The 21,480-nt window shown below is 42.3% G+C and overlaps 1 protein-coding gene and 1 long non-coding RNA gene across 2 annotated transcripts in view; both read left to right on the forward strand.

The window, feature by feature from the left end:
- The window catches only part of SUGCT (succinyl-CoA:glutarate-CoA transferase), a 634,978-nt gene that overhangs the window by 303,546 nt on the left and 309,952 nt on the right, over positions 1 to 21,480 (forward strand). The gene's annotated exons all lie outside the window — the stretch shown is intronic.
- Positions 141 to 21,480, forward strand: part of LOC140497773 (uncharacterized) — a 33,245-nt gene continuing 11,905 nt past the window's right edge. The window contains exon 1 of the long non-coding RNA XR_011964840.1: positions 141 to 20,841. This is a non-coding gene — a long non-coding RNA (uncharacterized lncRNA). The remainder of the gene's footprint in view (positions 20,842 to 21,480) is intronic.

The following is a 21,480-nucleotide window of genomic DNA, read 5'->3' on the forward strand; positions in this document are numbered from 1 at the left end:
GGGAGGGGCAGATTGGGGAAGGAATAATCAGAATGTACAGTGTTTTGGGGTGGGAGGAGGGGAGAGATGGGGAGAAAATTTGGAACTCAAAATCTTGTGGAAATGAATATTGAAAACTAAAAATAAATTAATTAAAAATATTTAACATTTTATTTTTCCCCAATTACATATAAAAATAATTTTTAACATTCACTTTCTTAAATGTTGACTTTCAAATTCTTTCCCTCCCTCTCTTCTGTCCCAATTCATTGAGAAGGCAAGCAGTTTGATATAGGTTATACATGTGCAGTCATGCAAAACATATTTCCATGTTAGTGATGTTGTGAAAGAAAATACAGACCAAAAAAAAAAATAAAGACAGTCTTTAAAAAGTATGCTTCAGTCTGCATTATCCAGATGCCATCATTTTTACTCTGGAGGTGCAGAGCACTCTTCATTATAAGTGCTTTGGAATTGTCCTGGATCACTGTATTGCTGAGAAGAGCTAAGTCATTCACAGTTGATCTTTGTTATGATGTTGCTAGTACTGTGTATAATGCTCTCCTGGTTCTGCTCTTTTCCCTTTGCATCAGTTCATGTAAGTCTTCCCTGGTTATTCTGAGAGCATGTCATTTCTTATAGCACAATAGTATTCCCTCACAATCATACACCATACTTGTTCTTCCATTTCCCAATTGATGGGCATCCCCTCAATTTCCCATTCTTTTTACCATTAAAAAAGCTAAACTATTTTTGTACATATGGCCCTTTTCCTTTTTGTTTTTTGTCTCTTTAGGATACTGACCTAGTAGTGGTATTGTTAGATCAAAGGGTATACATGCTTTCAGAGCCCTTTGTGCACAGTTCCAAAATGCCATACAGATGGTTTAATCCATTCACAACTCCAATGTTTCAGTCTTCCCCTATCCCTTCCAACATTCATCATTTTCCTTTTTTATCATATTAGCATATCTGATAGGTACTGGGTGGCACTTCAGAATTGTTTTAATTTGCATTTCTTTACTCAATAGTAATTTAGAACATTTTTCCTGTGACTAGATATCTTTAATTACTTTGCCTAAAAACTGCCTGTTCATATCCTTTCACCATTTATCAGTTGGGGAACAGCTCTTATTTTTATAAATGTTACCCAGTTATCTATATATTTTAGAAATGAGGCCTTTATCAGAGATATTTGTTATATTTTTTCATAGTTCTGATTAGTATTTCTTTCCATAATATTCCCTCCTTTGTTCACCCTTCTCTCTCTCCTTCACCCTGTCCATTCTCAAAAGTGTTTGGCTTCTGACTACCATCTCTCCCAATCTGCCTTTCCTTCTGTCAGCACCCACCCTCTGATCCCATTCCCCTCCTACTTTCCTGTAGGGTATGAGATTTATGTACCCAACTGAATGTGTTGGTTAATCCCACTTTGAGCCATTTCCCATGACAGTAATGTTCAAGTACTCTTCACCACTTCTACCATCTCTTCCTCCACTGTAAAAACTCTTTTATGTGAGATAATTTACCCCATTCTACCTCTCTCCCTTTCCTCTTCTCCCAGTGCATTCCTCTTTTGTACCTGTTAATATTGTCTTTTAGATATCACCCCATCATATTCAACTCATACTCATGCCCTTTGTCTATGTATACTCCTTCTAGTGACTCTGATAACGAGAAGGTTCTTAGGAGTTACAAGTATCATCTTCCCATGTAGAATGTCAACTGTTTAACTTTATTGAATAACTTATGATTTTTCCTTCCTGTTTACTTTTTTATGCTTCTCTTGAGTCTTACAGTTGGAAGTTAAATTTTCTGTTCAGCTCTGGTCTTTTTATCAGGAATGCTTAAAAATCCTGTATTTCATGAAATACCCATTTTTTTTCTTCTGAAGGCTTATAACTCAGTTTTTCTGGGTAGGTGATTCTTGGTTTTAATCCTATCTCCTTTGACCTCTGGAATATCCTATTCCAAACCTTTTGATCCCTTAGTGTAGAAGCTGTTATGTCTTATGTTATTCTGATTGTAGGTGTTCTTGTTTTTCTTGTTTTGTTTCCTCTTCCTGTTCTCTTTCTTTTCTCTTCTTTCTCTGTAGCCCTCTTTGGCCTCCTCTTCCTTCTTTCCTCCTTAGTTAAATACTATGCACAAGTTGCCACTACAGTATCCCCTCAGGGATTAGGAATCACTTTTGATAGAAGGGTCTGTTTATTCCTAAACCAAGAATTCTTCTCTAGGCTATTTTGATTTTGGTAGGATTCAGATTTGTAGGCATGTGTATGAACAAGGCCTAAGAGGATCCCAAGAGTTCTAGTACCTTAACCCATATGAGAGGGTAACAGTTTCCATAGCAGGTGGAAGTTATTTCCCCTTTTCTGGCAGTCCCCAAAACAACCTGGGCTTTCCATAAACACACATAGCTGAGAAAACTTGAATGGATTGCTCAATTTTTATTCAATTATTCTTTTTCCATAAAAAGTCTTTAATGAGCATTAATAGTAATTGTAATGATTAATAAACACTTAAAATGGGTATATAATTAGGTGGGATTTAAAGGTACACAAATACCTAAATTCAATTGATTGTTTTTTCTACTTCTCCTATCTATTATGAGTCACTGTTTGTCAATACTTGAACCTAGACAAACCCTTTGAGGACTGTCAACAACTTTACCAGTCCTCATAACGTTTAGTTTGTCTCCTGTAATGGGCTTTGTCTTATACAGAAGAGGGGTTTTCATTTTCCCGGATTTTTTTCATTTGGCCCATAATGATCATTGCTATTGTTACCCTAAATAGCTAACTAATTTGACTAATTCAAAGCCTTCTACACCTTGGCCCCTCCCTCCTTTTCCAAGTCTTCTCCCTTTCATACACTCTACAAACCAGCCATATTGGCCTAATTGCTGTCCTTTGCACATGGTACTCTATCTGCTACCCCCACACCTTTGCCTCAGCTATCCTCCATGACTGTGATGCTCTGACCCTTCACCTCTACTTGTCTTAGTTCCCCTGGCTTGCTTCAAGATTCAGTTTAAAGCTCATTTTGTGCAGAGAGGCCCTTTTTGCCCTGCACCACTCCCTCCCCAGGTGCTAATACCTTCCCCTTTCACATGACTTTTCTTCTACTCTATGTGTATGTGTCTATACATATATACACATATATACATGCATGTATGTATAAATATACACATTACCCATTCTTATCCATATTAATAATGCCTACTCTTTCTTGCATTATGATCATCTTACTTGTTACCGGTATTTTCTGCATTTCTACATAATGATATATAGCCATGAGTTAAAAAAAATTACTTGTTTCCTTCCTATAGTTTCCTCTCAGAATATTATTGTTTGTTCTACAGTGTAACTTCTCTCTCTCTCTCTCTACCTCTCCCTCTCCCCTTTCCTCCTCTCCCTCCTTCCCTCTTCACACACACATGTGTATATACATATATAAACTTCTTTTTCATTTTTCATTTCTAGATTAAAACTTTTAATCAATCAAATTTGTAAGATGCCAGAAAGATATTTAAGGGCTGCTAGGTAGTGCAGTGGGTAGAGTGCTAGACTTGAAATCAGGAAGACTGGAGTTCAAATCCAACCTCAGAAACTTACTAGTTGTGTGACCCTGGGCAAGTCCCTTCACTTCTCTCTGGCACTTCTCATTTTCCTCAACTGTAAGATAGGTTTAACAATGGGATCTACCTCTTAGCTTTTGTAGTAAGAATAAAATGAGATAATATTTGTAAAGCCCTTTTTAAACCTTAAAGTGCTAAATAAATAATATATGTGTATATATATATGTATATATACCCATATTAATTTTATATGGTTACATATGCATGTATGTGTATATACACATATATACATTCACGCGTACACACACACACACACATATCTGAGAGAGAGGGAGATTTTGTCTGCACATCTCATTCCTCTTTCTGGGACTGCCTCCTTCTTCTTGGGCAGTCTAATAAGAGAAGCTTTCCAGTCCCTCAGAGAGCCTGCAGCCACAGAGCTCATCTTTATGACTGATTTAACCCTAATCAGAAGGATGTTTTTCCCCTTAGATCCTTGCTCTTAGAACAAGGACTGTTGTTTGTCAAAATTATTCCACTGTCTGGTCCCTAACCATCCATTCCTCATGCTGCATTAGAACTTGGAATTACAAATCCGGTCTCTAATACCAGAATGTACCTTTTGAACCACAGTTAAACAGAATATGATGCATTTTTCAAATCAAGTTGCCTATTTGAAGTAGTTGATCATTTAAAGAGGAAAACGAGAGTGATTGGTGATATAGCCGGTCCTAGTGTTTAATAGATGTCATTACTGCCCCTCTGAGACTGACCTGGCCAGTCTTCAGATGTCATTAAGCCCAGTCTCCTTATGTTTTCCCAAATCGCTATGAGTCTGGGAATGGCTTGCTGGGGCTGTTCACTGCCTCCAGTCTTGCAGATCTCAGCGCATCCCTTGCATGGGTTTGCCACAAACCTTTTATTTTACATGAAAGTAAACTGAGGTTTGAAGAGATGAGATACGTCACAGGAGGCCATGCAAACAGTTAAGTACCAAGGTTAGGACTTCCACCTGGCTCTTCTACCTGCGCTTCTATCACTCTGTGTTAAGGATGCCTGTCTATGTTTACCTTAGTGAAGGCAGCACGATAGGTTTTACAATTTTTTTTTTAAAGGAAACATCTTCCAATCCCTGCCACATGTATAAGAATCCTGAAACTCACTAGGGGAAAATCGATCAAGCTTTAGGGAATGAGGTTGTCTAGAGAATGAACCTGGATTTCTATGGGAAATAAATAGAGTCAGAGGGTGCTCAGAAGGCTTATTCTGGAGCCATTGTCTCCAGCCAGCAGGCTCGTCTCCCAGGAGTGTGATCATAAAAGTCACATCTGTTTCTATCTCTGTGTGTACTTTCTAAGAACGGCAAAGGTGATGGACGGATCGAGCCCACAAGGCGGAGGGGGTTTTATCTGGAGAGAAGAGTTCCGCTCTGCTGGTCTGAAATTAAGGAAAAGAGGAAGTGACTTTTATTCCTGTGGCATGGGAGGCCCCTTCTCCCTTTATTCCTCTTTCTCTTCCTAATTTATAACCATTTCCTGATTGACTTTCATGGTACATGTTTTCCCCACCCCCATGTTACTCAATGCCTTAAGCAGCTAAAGGACAGGGCTGCTCTCTGAGAGCTCGAAGCTGGGGTTCTTGCTTGCACCTGGGCCCATTGACTAATGGATCACACAGGATGGAGATGGCCTTCTCAGCTGGAGAGATGGAACTGTTCAGTCCATCTTTCATTATAATGAGAGAGAGAGAGAGAGAGAGAGAGAGAGAGAGAGAGAGAGAGAGAGAGAGAGAGAGAGAGAGAGAGAGAGAGAGAGAGAGAGAGAGAGAGAGAGAGAGAGAGAGAGAGAGAGAGAGAGAGAGAGAGAGAATGAATGTATGTGTGCCATTTCATTTTCTTGGTTAGTAATCTAGGGATCAAAGCATAAGAAAGTTGAATAAAGGACAACTTTGTCTTAAGATCTGGACAACTCCTTTCCTAGACCTCTATATCCCACCTCCCCCAATGCAGTGGACACAGAAGGAAGATATGTTTTCTCTCTCAGCCTCTCTTCCCTGCCCCCAATGCTCAGTTTCCTCAATCCTTCCTCCTTGTATTAATCAGCTGCCTCAGGGATTTGAGATTTCCTGACCTAATCACAGGATTTGGGAAATCCCAATCTCTGTTTCGCCTGAACCCTCTGTTTATATAAAATGTGCCTCTGATTACCCAGTGGGTACATTGGGTTGTACCTGTGTGTCCTCACGTCTGTCATTGCTGAGCCAGAGCTGGGGGTGTTTCTGGTTTGTTTCCTCTACGGTGTAAGTAAATTATTCCTTCTTGTCAGAGAAAACACAAGATAATTCACTTTCATTCAGAATCAGCAGTGGGGTCAAGATGTGATTAAAATAGCATCCGTAAAGATAACCATGTTTCATAGGGCTGGAGGAGCACATGTGAGACACCATCCTTACGTTCAAACTTTCTGCTTTTGTTGGGCACCCATTGCCAACGACTCATTTGGAGCTGGCACTTAGGCTTCACTACGGGGGATAGTGATCACAGTTCAGACCTCTCTATTAATAACAATAAGAAAAATAATCACTTAGTTTATATAGTGTAGGCAACAAATTACACATGGTTTCTGAACTGTGTGAGATGTGTTCTAGAGGCATGGGATGTGAACCCAAGCCTTTCTGAATAAAAATCTGGCACTCTGTTCATTACCCATGCTGCTATATTCTCCTGAGGAATTTGTTCAGAAACATAACATTCAGATTCCACTGGCAGGTTCCTCTCCTCCTTTACCTGTTGGAGCCCTGTGGCAGGTAAGTAAAATGCTGGAAGAGTATTTCTTCTGTTTCTGCGATGATGCATCCCATCACAGAGATGCAGGTATTTGTCCTATCTTTGCAAAGTTGTGGGTGACTGCCATAGTTTTAATTCAGTGCCCTTGAAGACTCTTAACTTTTTCTTTCGTTAACCAACTTGACCCTCCCCCCACCAGTAACAGTTTTCAGATTCATTTCCAAAAAGAGTAGATCATCCATGTCTACACTCTCATCCCTTCCAAAGCATAGATACGTAGCCTGACCCTCATTTCCTCAATAGCGATTTCCTTCTAGGAAGGTTCTGGATAGATTTCTTTCATGTTCTGCTTGTTGTTTCAACTAGAATGACTTTGAACTTCAGCATCCTTTCACTGAAAATAAGGAGGATGCCCTAGAAGACCTTCTGGTCCCTAGCCCTTGCTGTTCTCCTCTCTCCCCTTAGCTGCCTCGCTTCCATGGTTTCTGCCTCATCTTCTCTGAAAATACTTCCCTAAGCTCTGTCTCTGGTCCTGATTTCTCAGAGCCATAGTCGTACAGACAACAGACATGTGGTGCTTAATAAATGGCTATTCTCTTTATTATGAAGTCATAGGTGTATAATAGAGAAGGTATGCCCCTCTCTATTTTCTAGCTATTCAAGGAGAATTAAATGTTCTTGTAAAAAATTGGTGGAGGGAATCTTTCATCTCAAAGCAAAGAAGAAAAAATATACAAAGGGGTAGAGGGTAATCATGGCACCTGTCAGGTAGGGAGGAAAATTGTGACAAGGGGGGTAAAGGGAAGAAGGAGCACAGCATACCTGGATCGAAGAAATCAATCTGAGGTTCTTCCTTGAAGGAAGGATGCTCTGAATAAACTTCTCTGAATCAGTGGCACTTGCTTGTTCTCCAATAAGTGAAGCTGGGGATCTCCCCCATACTGTCAGCTGAGTGATCTCCCAGGATGGGGCAAGTAGAAGAGTCAGTGAGTGTCAGAAAAGTTATGAAGTAGAATGAACTAAGGATGACAGGTGGAGCTAAGGGTATTCTCTCAACCTCCATTTTAGTCTCTTTGGGGGAAAAGAGGACAGTTGAAGAAGCAGTGGGACTGTGGCTTAGGGTGGATGGGACATTGATAATGGTTGAGGAAGGGAAGGTTCAATTCTTGCTTAATTTCATATTCTTAATAAATGTTTCTTGATTGGCACATTAGGTTTGGATGGGAGATAGAAATAAAATCAAGTAATAAGGGATGGCTGGAGTCAGACCGAACTGGCTCATGGCAGCTGATTGGTACATTGTTAGTACGAGCGTTTACGCCTCAGAAACTGGCAAATGCAAAAAACCAGGGATTGATTTATCACTTTCTTTGTTGTCTAAATGTAAGAAAGTGAGCAAGAAAGTGTTAATAAAACTTAAAAGTGTGTTGGGAATACATTTCCCCTAGAGAGTCAGTTGTTAAACATTTACTAGCACACTTCTGGTTGGAACCCAAGATAAGTAGGGAGATGGTAAAAAAGCACTTAGCTGCCTTTGACGAATTTAAGTCATCCAGCCCAGATGACCAAGATGCTTGGGTTTTACAAGAGTTGGTGGCTGTGACTGCAGAGTGACTGACTATCTGTGAAATATAATGAAGATTGGGAGAGGTACCACTGATTTGGAGAATGAAACATGTCCCAATTTTCATCAGAGGGAGGAGAATGGAACCTGCAATTTATAAAGTGGTAACATTGACTTCTATCACTCTATTAGTAAAGACATGGTTAGTAAACTCCATCTCCCAATTCTGGGCATTTTCACTCACTGTTGTCCATGTCTGAAACTCTCCTTCCTCATCTCCACCTTTTAGCTTTCTTGGATTCCTTCAAGTATCAGCTAATGTTCAACTTTATACAAGGAGCCTTTCCTGGTCCCCCTTAATTCTTGTAACTTTCCTCCGTTGATTATCTCCCATTTGCCCTTATTGTGCTTGGATGTAGTTCTTTCTGTGTTGTCTTTCCCATGAGATGTGAGCTTCTTGAGATCGGAGCCTGTCTTTTTGCCTTGTTTGTATCTAGTACTTAGTGCGGTTATTGACATGTAGCTTAAAAACCTGTGAATTCGGTCTGGGGAGGGAGGTAGCAAAATGGTTCTTTCCTCTGAGACTGGCTTCCATTGATCGTGGATGTATCTTGTTTGTGCTTTGTCTTTGCCATCAGACCAGGAACTTTAGACGAGTGGGGCCTCTCTGTTTGTCTTTAGCCCTTCTTTGCTTCCCTAGGACAATGCTTAGCACACAGTAAGTGTTTAATATATACTTGTTGACTTGGTTTGAATTTATAATTTGTTAAGTGTTTCCTTTGGGAATCATCTTAAAATCTAACTTGTTCATCTCTCAGGATTCACTTTTCACCAATGTAGATCTATCAGTTCAGCAGCAAGCATTTATTAAGCCCTTAGTAGGTTTAGATTTATAGAATGAAGGAATGAATGACTCAACCGTAGCCTAGAGTTGGATCTCAACATACCATGTAGTCTCTTCTTGAGGCCTCCTCTGGCCCTCCTTTTTGCTCAAGAATACTGTATGTGTGTGCGTGTGTGTGTGTATGTGTGCTGAATTTTTCTTCAAAGGGGACTGAGTAGCTTCAGCAGTTTTTGGAAGCATTCAGCTGAAAACACAGGGTCAAAAGACACAAAAATACACACATACACACAAATGTATAAATGAGGAAACAATGAACCTAATTGAAAATTGATGCTGTCCAGGTTTGTTGTAGTCTTCTAATGGAACAAAGTCCATTTAATGTGGGTTTTCCCCTTGAATTTTACCATTCTGATTTTATGAAACTTGTCCAGAAGAGTGTGCTTGGTTTGGGCTCATTGACCAGTTGGTCCCCAGTCGGGTGCCTCCCACAGACCCCTCCGAGGAGTCATAACATTCCCCTGACAAGAATGTCCCATAGAACTTTCTAATTCTGCTTCTTTCTCCCATCCCATTGTAGGCCCCTGGAAATCTGGAGATTTGAGGAACTAGCAATAAAGATGGCTTTCAAATGCCTTTTGTTGGACCTGTCTGTGGGTTCTTGACGACTGGCTCTTCTCTCTGTAGGCACCAGTGGCACAGTCTAGACTGGGTCCCATTTCCTCATTTCACTCAGTGATTAAAATGTCTTTGTGTGCTCTGCTTCCTTCACTCCCCACTCACCCCAGGTTTTCCTCATTTTTTTTTTTGTCATAAATAGAGAAATGAAGGGGAGGGGAGGTGGATCTTGTTTTATGAGACAGCAGCGCATAAAACAGGTTGACATAAGACCATAAAGTCTGACTATGATAGGAATAACATAGGTAGACAATCAATGATACATTTTTTCCTTCTCTTTTTTCTCTCCCCTCCTTATTCCCTAGGCCTTTGCTGTACTGTATTTTGGGCCCTTAATCCTCATTCCCTTCCATCTATTTCTGTGGGACAGAAGAACCACCCTGATGGCTACACACAGCTCCTTGAACCAGGCTGCCCTGGCTCAGTGGCTGCCTCCTTATACATGAGGCTGGGCCGCTTCTAATGGTGTTATTATTTTCAGCCTGGAAGGAAAATTATACCTCATCTAATCTTAGCCCCTTCCCAAGACCACTTGAGTATTAAGCCTAGGATGGGAACCCACTAACTTGGATACCAGACTGAATTCTACTCAAGAATGCTGACGGAAGGCTTAACGGAATTCGTGAAACTTGAGCTGAGCATTGAAAGAAGACAGAGATTTAGAGTCAGGGCTAAAGAGGCCAATGCATTCCAGGCATGGGGCACAGCAAAGTCATGAGTATAGTAGATGGAATGTGGAATTCAGGGGACAGCAAGCCCTCCAGATGAGCTTAAGTATAGAATTTATCAGTGGGGGTAATGTGAAATAAGGTGCTTCTCCATGGAGAGCTGGTGGTCCATTCTTCCATCTGGCTACAACTTTATATTTTCTAATTCAAAATTAAGCAAGAACATCAAGATGGGTTGGACTCTCGCTTCCTACCATGATACACTGGCTTTTGGGTCATTGGACAAGGGTAGCAGCAGTTAAATTAGTGCTGATAGATGGCCTCTAGATGGCTTTTGGATCAATGCAAGAGAGCCTTGCCTCTGAAGGTTGGTGATTAAGTGATAAGTTTTGAGAACCAAGAAACAGAAATTGTTCAGCGTACCCTTTGGTCTAAGATGACCTCCCTCCATATTAGTAAAAGTGATGTGGGTGGTGGGAAAGGGTAGGGATGCTACTAATTGTACAAGCATTGTCACACACATAGATATCCCGCCATTTTATAGATGGGGAAACTGGGGCTCATGAGGTAGAGGAACTTGCTTGTGATCATGTAGCTGTTTAGCATGAGAGCTTCCTTCTACGACACCTTACTGGTCCTGATGTGCTAAGCCATTCCCAATTACCTTGTTCTCACGCTCTTACCACTGCTTTGACTCACCATCCCCAAATAGATTTGGGACAATATTTGCCACCAGATAGATAATATAGTAGATAGAGCACTGAGCCTGGAGTCACATCCAGCCTCAGATATTTACAAGTTGTGTGGTCCTAGGTAAATCACTTAACCTCTCTTTGCCTGTTTCCTTATGTGTAAAATGGGAATGCTAACAGCACCTACATGCCAGGGTTGTTGTGCGGATCAAACGAGATAAGAATTGTCAAGTGCTTCGCACAGGGCCTGGCCCATGGTAAGCTCCATATAAATGTTAGCTATGATCACAATGACAGTGAAGGAGATGATATTCATATTATTATAAAGGTTATAGTATATCATTGTTGTTATTATTATAAAGGAGAGTGAGACATGGGGTCCAGCACCAAGGACAAGGCCAAGATGAAGGACAGGTGGCCTTTTTAGTGGTGTGAACATAGTTCTTTAAGGTTACAAAGCACTTTACATCTTTTCTCATGTGATCCTCACAATAATCCTGTGAGGTAGATTGTATTATTTACCACTTTTACAAGGAGGGAAAATGAGGCTGAACAAGGTGAAGTGACTTGGCCAGGGCCACACAGCTGTTGCGTGTCTGAGGCAGATTTGAGCTCAGGTCAATGTTTGCCATCATTACCTGTCTTTGTTATCCTTCACATTCCTCAAGGCTAGCCCTTTTCTTCTGAGGAAGCCCTAACAAAGGATTCCTGATTTTTGAATAGGAAGTTCAAAATTGTGAATTCATTGCTTCAGTGAAAAATGAGAATCCACCTATGCTCTGTCTGAATGAAAGGCAGCGTTATCTAGGGAATAGGGCACTAGACTTATCGTCTGGATGACCCTGTGGGCCTGTGGGCAAGTCCTTAATTTCTCCATGCCTCGGTTTCTTCATCTGTAAAATGAGAGGGCTGGTCTTGATGACTTCTATCGTCCCTTACAGTTCTCCGTCTATGACTTACGCACGTTTAGAGTTGTCCTTAACAACAGATAACTTGGCCTTCTTCTTTTCTACAATGGAACCTGAGGCAGTTTCTGCAGGTCATTGAGAAACCGCTCTTGTCCTCCAGACAGCAGCGGCCTTGCCTGGAAATCCCCATCCTCTAGATTTTGCTCATGTTTTCAGGTTAATATCACAGGGGAAGTGGCCTCATCCTCCGGCAAGCAGAGTCTGCCTTCTTGCTCCTCAAAGCCCTTTTCATTGGAAATTTCAGGCCATGAATCTCCAAGCCACATGCCTATATTTATCTGACTAGAATTTATTTTTTTAAGGTTCTCCATACAACAGTATTGTGAAATGACTCAAGGGCTCACCCGCCCGCCTCCCTCCCCACACTTTTCTATTTTTGCTCTTCATCTGGGCGACTTTAAAAGATATTACTGCTATGTTCCCCTGTTGGCACTCTTGCCGGCAACTGAAAGCTTAAGAATATTATCTTCCCTCCCCCCAAAAGCCACATCTAAAAAGGTCATAGAAAGAAACACACAATTCAAATAATCTCCAACCAGTCTGCATCCGCAACCAACTCGGACACAGATGTTTTAACTTACAGCTGGAACTGGCGTCAGAGATTCATTCGACAAAACCCTGCTTGGGATGGCTTCTATAAACACCAAAGTCTGAGAAAAACGAATGGATTCTTCTGCTATTTAGAGAACTTTTGAACTGGTCCTTCCTTCAACCTAGCTTTCTCCAATGGAGGCCAGAATGAACTCTTTCAGCTTTAGCTGTGTGTGTGTGTGTGTGTGTGTATGTGTGTATGTTTGAAGTAACCTATAATGATCAGCCCCTATGCCCCAGTCCCCCCTTTTGTGGTTGGCACTATTTAACTTAGCAAGGAGAGAATCACTGGGTTCTGCTCTTGATTTTCCCCTAGAAAAGTACATCTAACACAGTTCCTTAGTGCTCGTTTCCCAATCACCTTGTAATCATTAAAGGTCCAAAACACATTTGGGAGGCCATTAATGATATGAATGTACCATTCAAGAATTTTCCTCCTCTCCAGGCTTTGCCTGGATATTCCGAGAGATTATCCTTTTTTTCCCTTTCTTCCATTCTCTCTTGCTCCCCAGACCTTGGGTTCACTTGATTTTCAGATGAAGGAAGCCCAGGCTGCAGTGACTCAGGACCCTTGCACTCAGCTGACATTGAGTTTCCTTTGAAGGACAGCCTGATGCCCTTTGCTGTCCTCCTCCATCACACCCAGCTTTTCTTTCTCCATAACCTGAGTCATCATGGACCCTGATTCAGTGTTGCCAGAAGTGACACTTTTTTCCTCCACCAGCTTCCAAGATACCACACCTCTCATTGTTCTTCCTCAGTTTCCTTTTCACTGTGCTTGACTTTCAGTCCCTTAAAGTGGGTGTTTTCCCAAGGCTCTCCCTCTGTCCTCTTCTCTTCCCTCTCTGAACTCTCTCCCTTGGCAAGTCATTCTCAGTTCTATAATTTGAGCTATCACAGCTAGGCAGCCAACTCCCAGATCTTTGGCCCTAAGCTCTAACTCAGGGATTTGTGACCCTTTTTGTGTCATGGACCCCTTGGGCAGTCTGGTGAAACTTATGTATCCTTTCTCAGAGTAATTTTTTCAGTGCATAAAATAAAATACAAAGATTACAGAGGAAAACAATTATGTTGAAATAGTTGTCAAAATATATTCAAAAAACCGAGTTCCTGGACACTCAGTTAAGAACCTCCATTAGATGCTAGGTCAACATTACCAAGTGCCCAGAGGACACCCTATCTAGAGGTCCCATTCATTGCTAGACACTTCATGTCCCAAAGAAAGTTTCCTTGTGTTCCCTCTTCCAAGCTGTTTTTGTATTATGTCGTACTATTTCTCAGAGTCCTACATTTGAAAGCTCTTATCTTTATTCTTGTCTCTTCTTCATCTCTCAAGTCCTGCTAATTCATTCTATGCCTGCTGCATCTTTCCCCTCCTCTCTGTTGCTTCTCTTGGCACCCTTATGGGCATGGTCCTTCGTCGTTGCCATCCTAGGCCCCACTCACAGATCATGCCATTCCTTTTGGTATAAATCTGGTTCTGTTCATCTGTTCTGATACCCTCAGTGACTTCATGTTGTGTACTCAGGAGCTTAGGAGATAAAAAACCACTTCAGAAACCTCCTTTACTGTGCCTACTCACCCTACAAGTTCATTTCATCACTGAACTTCTCTCATTGGAAGTACCTTCTACCTTCTGTCCCCTTCTTCTGACAGCCTGGTTCCTCTAGGATCTCCATTTGAAGGAAAATGCCCAGGGCAGCCATGTCACCATTCCTCTCCAGGCTGTATGCCTGACCCCCTGGACTTTATCTACCATCCCAATCCACCAGTACTTACGTTCTGCTTCCCCATCCCCTTCTTTTAAACTTTCTTTTATGTGTCGTTTTCCCTCATTGGAATATAAGCTCCTCCAGGGCAGGGGTTGCCTTTCTTTCTCCTTGTATTTGTGTTTCTAGTACTTAGGACAGTGCCTGGTACACAGACAGGTAGTGAACACAGAAAAGACACTTCCTTGTCTGATGCCCTACCTCCATAAACTAGAAGAAAGACAGAGTCTGGGTTGAGGATTTTAGAACCCTTAAACAAAAAACAGTCCTGAAACAACAAGTTCACTCGAAGAAGCCAATCTGCTAAGTGACCTTTCCTGGAACTATGTAAAAGGACAAATGTTCCTCCCACCCTGAAAACTCTTATACATCAAATATCATGGGCTTTGAATCTTACCAAGGAGAGAGATTACAGCTTGCCATGCTGGAGGGATAAGGGGAAGAAGGATTTGGGGGCTCATCTGAAATTTTTGCTTTTTAGTTGGTTTTGTTTGAATTGTATGAATATGTTCAGTGTAGACATGGAATAACACAGCTTCCACACACCAAGAGTGAGCAGAGAACCAGTGGTAGTGGAGAGGCACCTAGGGGGTGGGAACTGGCTGCTATATCCACAGTCATTTATCAAGTAACTACTATGGGCCAGGCATTAGGCTAAGATCCTGGGATTCAATGAATGGTAAAAGCATGGTCACAGTCTCATGGAGGAGACAACATATACATACATACATACATATGTGTGGGTGTCTCTGTGTGTGTGTGTTGTAAAGGGAAGGGTAGGTATAAAGAGAAGGTACTCTTAGATGGAAGGCACCAGTAATGGGGAGAGACTACAAAAATTCCCCTGCAAGGGGTGGGATTTAAAGAAAGTCAAAAGACAGAGAGGAAAAAGAACATTCCAGGCTTGAGACACGTCCAGTTAAAAGAGACAGACTAGGGAGATGGGTTGTTAGGTAAAAGAAACAGCCAGGTTGGGTCATAGCTTATGTATGGATGTGAGTAGAGTGTAAGATGACTAGCATGGGAAGGAAGAGCTGTGAAATGATACCAGAGGACTGTATTTGATCCGGGGGTTATAGGGATCCACTGGTATTTAAGGGAGGAAGCAGTATCATGAGTGGGTCTTCACTTTAGGGAATCTGACATAACTGGAGGTGGGGGTCAGTGACAGTGGGGAGAGACCAGCCAGAGAGACCAAATAGAAGGTTTGTGCAGTAGTCCAAGGGAGAGGTGCTGAAGGCCTATGTTAGGTTGATGGCCGTGTGAGTGGAGAGAGGGGTCACATAAAACAGGTGTCATGAAATTAGAAACATCAACATTTGGCAGCAGATTGGAGAGGTCAGGTAGATGAAAGGGAGGAGTTGGGAAAGTCTCTGAGGTTTTGAGCCTGGGTGACTGGTGGTGCCCTCAGCAGGAACAGGGAGGTTGGCAGAGGAGCATAAGTTGTGTTTGGGGCATTTTGAGTTTGAGGGAAGGATCCAGTAGAAGATAGAATGATATTGAATATTAGAGAGTTGGGATGATAGAGGAGGCAATTGAATGGAGAAGATGGGATGGAACAGGGTCACTTGTGCCATGAGAGATGTCTGCCTTGGCAAGGAGAATGGTCACCTCTTGATGGGAGACAGGAATGAAAGGGAAGGAAGTGGGGAAGCTGTTTCAGTGACGTGAGATGAGAAGGAGAAGGGAGGAGGGAACTTTCAGTGAATACCTCAAGTTTTTCAGTGAAACATGAGGGAAAGTTCTCCACCAACAGTGTGGGGTTGGGGGACACAGAGTTGTGAGATGTTTGAGGAAGGATAACAATTTTTGGAGAAGCTGCTGTGATGAGTGAGTGGAATGGTGTCCCAATCAGGGAGGTGTAAAAGGCTAGCCTTACCGCGGTGATGGCCCTGTTGAGATTATGTGACGTAACTTTGTAGTGTACCCAGGCAAGACGGTTTTGTGATTTTCTCATTTCATTTAGGGTCATGAGATTAGGAACTAAGGCAACAGTGATCTCAGACTGAGGCTCAGCGGGGAAGATCAATGACAATATACAAGGGCAAAAGGGTTGAGAGGAGAGGACAATGTAGAGGTAGACTGGTTCACGAAGAGTTCAAGATGGATAAAGGAGGAGAGACCAGTCAATGCCAAGGTGATAGCCTGGGAAAGAACTGAGGGGTGAATGTTGTGGTGAGGATAAAGAACAGAGTGAGGCACTGCAAGATGAAGGGAAAAATGGAATGATATAAGATTATGATTATAGAAACTCTGAAGAACAGGAGTAAAAATCAAATTACCAAATTGTATGAGGGAAAGGGAAGATGGGTTGATCATGTAGTAAGATTGAAGAATGACAGAGAAGCACCTAAAGTGTCCCATCAACACTCTCTGGTTATCAGGAAAAGCAAAGAAGGGGTCCAGCATGTTTAATGGGCCCTTTTGGGAAAACTGATGGGAAAACTTAAAAAAAAAAACCTCTTACAGCATCAGTGATTGTGATCTGAATCAAGGGAAGCTCCCAAACTGAGAAGATTCTTTGCCCATTTTGGTATTTAAGTAAAGGAAAGGGGGTGTCCTGTCCAGATCCCTAGTTTTGGGGTCAGGATACTTGTATTGTAATCCTAGCTTCTGCATTTACCAGTTTGTAAAGCCAATAGCTTCAGCCCTCTGACCTCCAATTCCCTCATGTATTAGATAGGAATGACGGTACCATAGGTTTGTTGTGAGCCAAAGAACTTTTTAAACCTTCTTGTCCTAGAGAAACATGAGTTATTATTCTATTTCTCTGCAACCAAGGGCCTCTCCTTTCCTGAACCTTTGTAACCTTAAGCTTTAAATTCTCATGGAAATTCTCATCTCTTCTTTGTCCTCTTTCAGACAAGCCAAACTAACTGAGAAGAATGTGGCTATTATTCCCCCCTCTTCTTAATGTTGGTCATAAAAACAGATCTTAAAGAAATCCTCTTCTCCTCTCCCGAAGGCTCATGGCATCCTCACTGCAAGAGAGTGTCCAGCTCTGGTCTTACTGGGGTAGCAGCCATCCCAGTGCCTTCGCAAGACACAAAATGCAACCCCACATCACCTGGCCAGACATTTGGCTAGAAAATGACACTGTCAAGATGTTGATAAAAGGATTTTTTGTTTCTTGGCACAGTGAGCACATTCTTTGTTAAAATAGTCAAGATTCTCTTATAGAAGTATTTTACATGCATGCATTTATGTAAATTTATTTACATACATAAGCTATAACAGGCTTTTAATTTCCTTTAATCTGAAAACACTGAATGTCACTTTCCCAGTGAGAGAGTTCACCTGGTTTGCATGCCTTGCACGGTCATAGTCGGATGGGATACTTGGCTGAAGGTCTTTCAGGGAAAACCACGCACTTAGGAACAAAGAGGTTTTGATCTTTAAAACCGGATATAGAGCATAGAGCTTGCCAAGCCCCTGATACTGCGTTTATCTGCAGAACCATAGGAGAAGGAAGGGGCTGGTAATCCCCAAAGGGAGGCTGAAGTCCTGGGTCTCCTTCCTGGGAGCAGCGGCTCATTGTAATTGCCTAAGTTTCTCTTGGTCAATTACAGGTCAGGGGATGGGAGGCTTGGCCAGGAAACTGACAAAGTGTAGCCTCACCTTCTCCTTACTTCCCATGTGCAGTCCAGCTAGGTCTACCTGCTTTACTGAAAAACAAACAAACCCAACAACACAGAAAACCCAGTTTGTGTTGTCTGCAGCTCTGATACATCTACACATTTCTGTGAAGGTCTTTATTTGGGTTCCATTCTTTTAGGCCATCAAGAGAATTCTCTGTCAGTCATACATCATAGCCAGGAGTAAGTGTTGAATGGCCAGCTTTCTGGACAAATGGAGTTTGACACACTTTTACATTAATTTGCTTTATTAGCATTTTTGCCTTTACTTTCTTAAGTCTAGACAATCCACCAAGTGATGATTTAAGCCCCTGATTTGTACTATAGCCTTTGCAGATTTCTGAGGTGTAACTTTTTATACTGGAAATTTCATCAGTTTGAACTGACTCCAGTGAGTTCCTGATTGTGGGTCATGGGTTGCAGGCCTTTATCTGTCCCCAGGTCTTTCCACTACTGTTAGAAGTGAGCCTGTCTGAAAAGCCCCCAGCAGTGAGAAACATGCTCATCTTAAATAAAGAACAATACCTGTTGTGAAATCAGGAAGGCCTTTATTAATCTTTACATCCATTCCCCCTGAATGGATGGGTAGCCTCCCCTGGTAAGGTAACAGGAAGATTACAGGAAGACTGCAATATGTGCAGAAAGATGGGGTTTCTTATACTGTTTTCTGAACTTTGGATCTCCCACGACACCATTACCTAGCCATGTGACTCCATGTTCTCCTCTCTGATAGGTCCTTCCTCACAGAGCTCCTTGGGTCTGCGCATTAGTTTCTGACCTCTAAACTGTCCTTGCTAGGTCACAACCCCTATCACCTAGGAATGTGGACAACAGAATCTTCTTCCTTCCCACAACTACCTTGTTGGTTAGAAGTCATTCTCATTCTTTCTGAGGGTGCAGTATTCCACGATTGCCAGGAATCTCTTCTTTCCCTCATGGCTTAGGTGCCTTACTTCTACACAATTCCTTTCCTGATTCCCCAGATACTCATGCTCTCAGCTTCTAGAAATTCCTTTGGATTACTTACAGTATACTTTGTCGTTACTTATTTATGCATGATTGATATCTCCAGTAGGATGAAAGTTCCTTGAGGGCAGTTTTTTTTTCTTCCATTTTTGCCTTAGCTTTGAACAGAGTGCGAATGTCTATCCCATTGAACTCTATTGAATTTGCTCCTCTGGACCACCACTACCAGATAGAACACTGGACGTAGAGTCAAGAAGACCCAGACTTCAAATGCTGTCCCAGATACTTCTTAGCCATGTGACCCTGGGCAAGTCATTTAACATATCTGCCTCCGTTTCTGCATCTGTACAATGAGGCTAAAAATAGCACCTACCTCCAGGGTGGTTGTGAGGATCAAATAAGATAGTATTTGTAAAGTGTTTTACGAACTTTAAAGCTACATGTAAATGCTGCTTCTCCTGAATTCTGGGCCCCGTTCATGGTCTTCAATGCCTCTCCAGAATACATACGTACATACATATATGTGTGTGTATACGTGTGTGTACATCTATGCTTACATACATATACAAACACACACATACACTTACACTTACATATAAATACATATATGTTCTCTGGGTATCTGCATTTATGCCTGTCTTCTCTCATGAGAAATAAGAGATTGACAGATGGAAAACCAGAAAAAAAGTAAGCTAGGCTGCCTGTCCACCTGCAGATGATCATCATCTCTTTCTGGTGTCTCTACCTTATTGTCTGGTGCTGTCACATGGTGCCCACAGAGGTGACTGAGCTTTGTAGAGAGGGCCTCTCTGCCCCTATGCTGAATACTCTCAGACTGTGAGACCTTTTGGGTTCTGGTGTTTGCTTTTCCATCATTCATCTGCCTCTGCTCTAACAGGGAGGGTCCCTGACAGCACATTTATCTTCCTTTTACTTCCCCTTCTAGTTTTCTTATGTTTAGAAAACCTGACCAAACCATAGGCTTTGGTTGTTAGAAATGGGTGTAAAATAAGGCTACGTAAATTATGGGCCAAACTCAAGGCGATACCCTCTGTACAAAGCAGACCCTCGTTGGTGAGAAGGGCTTGAACTTCTTAGCTATGGTAGGTAATTCAGCTTGATGGGTGTAAGAGACAGACTCCTGGTCTCAAGGCCTCATATACTTTCTAGCTCTGTGGCCCAAAGAAAGTCCCTTAAGCTCTCTCAATCTCAGTTTCCTCACCTTTAAAATGGGGTGTGTGGACTTGATCCCTTACAGCTCTACATTCATGGTCCTGTTGTCTTTGTGACATGAGGTAGAATGTGATTGTATTAGTGGAGCAATTGGACACCCTGGGACATCTGCTCTAAGATCATAGATGGTGGTGAAAGGAGAGAATGAGAGATCTGGACTCCTCATTGTGTGAAATAAGATGAGAAGTTGAGAAGGGTAGAATGGAAGGACACTTTGGCTGTAGGGAGGGCCAGTTCACATTCTGTACTATTTATTTGTAGTTAATGAGCCTGGGTTAGTTACCTGAGTGAGTTATGGAATAGAAGGTCCCTGAAGGCAGGGACTGCTTCAGTTTTGTCTTTGTAGCCCTTTCTCCATCTCCACCCCTATCTGAGCCTAGAGCCTGGCACAGACACTTAGTTCCTGCTTCCTGATTGACTGATTGATTGATTGATTGGCAGATGTAAGGGAGTCAGGCCAGAGTTGTGGGTCAGGTAGCACCTGGTGACTGGATTCTCAGAGACGAGCCTAAATTCACCTATAGTTACAGATCTAGGGCCTTATCCCAAGGTGGATGATGAGACATTCTTCCTGCACATTGAGCGTCTTGGGCCCTAGACCAGGGGGGCATAAGAATTAATGCCTGCAGCCCTGGTGCAGGACAGTGTTAGACATGGTGTCCAAAGCCCTGGGCTGCTCAGTGGCAGTCAGAGAGTGGGTCAGTTAGGTTTTCACATTCCAGATCATGATGCAATATGCTTGAAATCCATCACTGGATCCCTTTCAAAACAGTTTAGTACTGATGCCATGTTGCACATCATCTCAGTAATGTCATTAACATGGTAGTATTCATGTTACAGAGGGAGACTTTGCTTCACGGCTGCTACAGAATTAAGCTGCTCACAGCTTCTCTTGGTAAGTGACAATTTTTCTCCTCCAAGATACTGGATTATGAGTGTTTTGGATTTGGAACCTGACCCATTTGTGGGGTTTGAATTGAACCTTTATAGGGAAAAGCAGCTCTGTTTGAACTCCCTGTGAGCCCTCAGCCCCTTCCCCCCATAGACATCCCAGACAGAAGATCCCGTGGCACTCTCTTTTGTCATCACCCAACTGCTCCCTGGCCTCTGACCAGGCCAAGGGTCTGAATCAAGCCAATCTATAAGCCAAGTATGAGGACTCTTTATCCCCTAATTCCCAGGAACTTTGTTGGGATTTGTGAAATAATGCCAGAGGACCCCAGGAGCGAGGTGTTACATAAGCAAGATTTATACTGGGAAGGAACCCGTCTTCCGCTTTGGTCAGATTTTGTGAGGTGTTCATAAAGCAAGAGTAAGACGATATTTCCTCTTCTCCTTGGGGGTCTCTCTCTCTCTGCCTTGAGGCTTGGCTACCAACAAATCCCAGACAAGGAGATGAGACCTGAGAAAGGAAGAATGAGAATTCAGGAGGCCCTCAGAGTCCACGGAGGTCCATGGGAGGCAGGACCGTGTCTGTTTAGCGTTACAGTGTTTGGCCTAGGCCAGGATGTGGTCAGAGTTTGTCTGAAGGTGT

Source organism: Notamacropus eugenii, chromosome 3, assembly GCF_028372415.1.
Source record: "Notamacropus eugenii isolate mMacEug1 chromosome 3, mMacEug1.pri_v2, whole genome shotgun sequence".
Lineage (NCBI taxonomy): Eukaryota > Metazoa > Chordata > Mammalia > Diprotodontia > Macropodidae > Notamacropus > Notamacropus eugenii.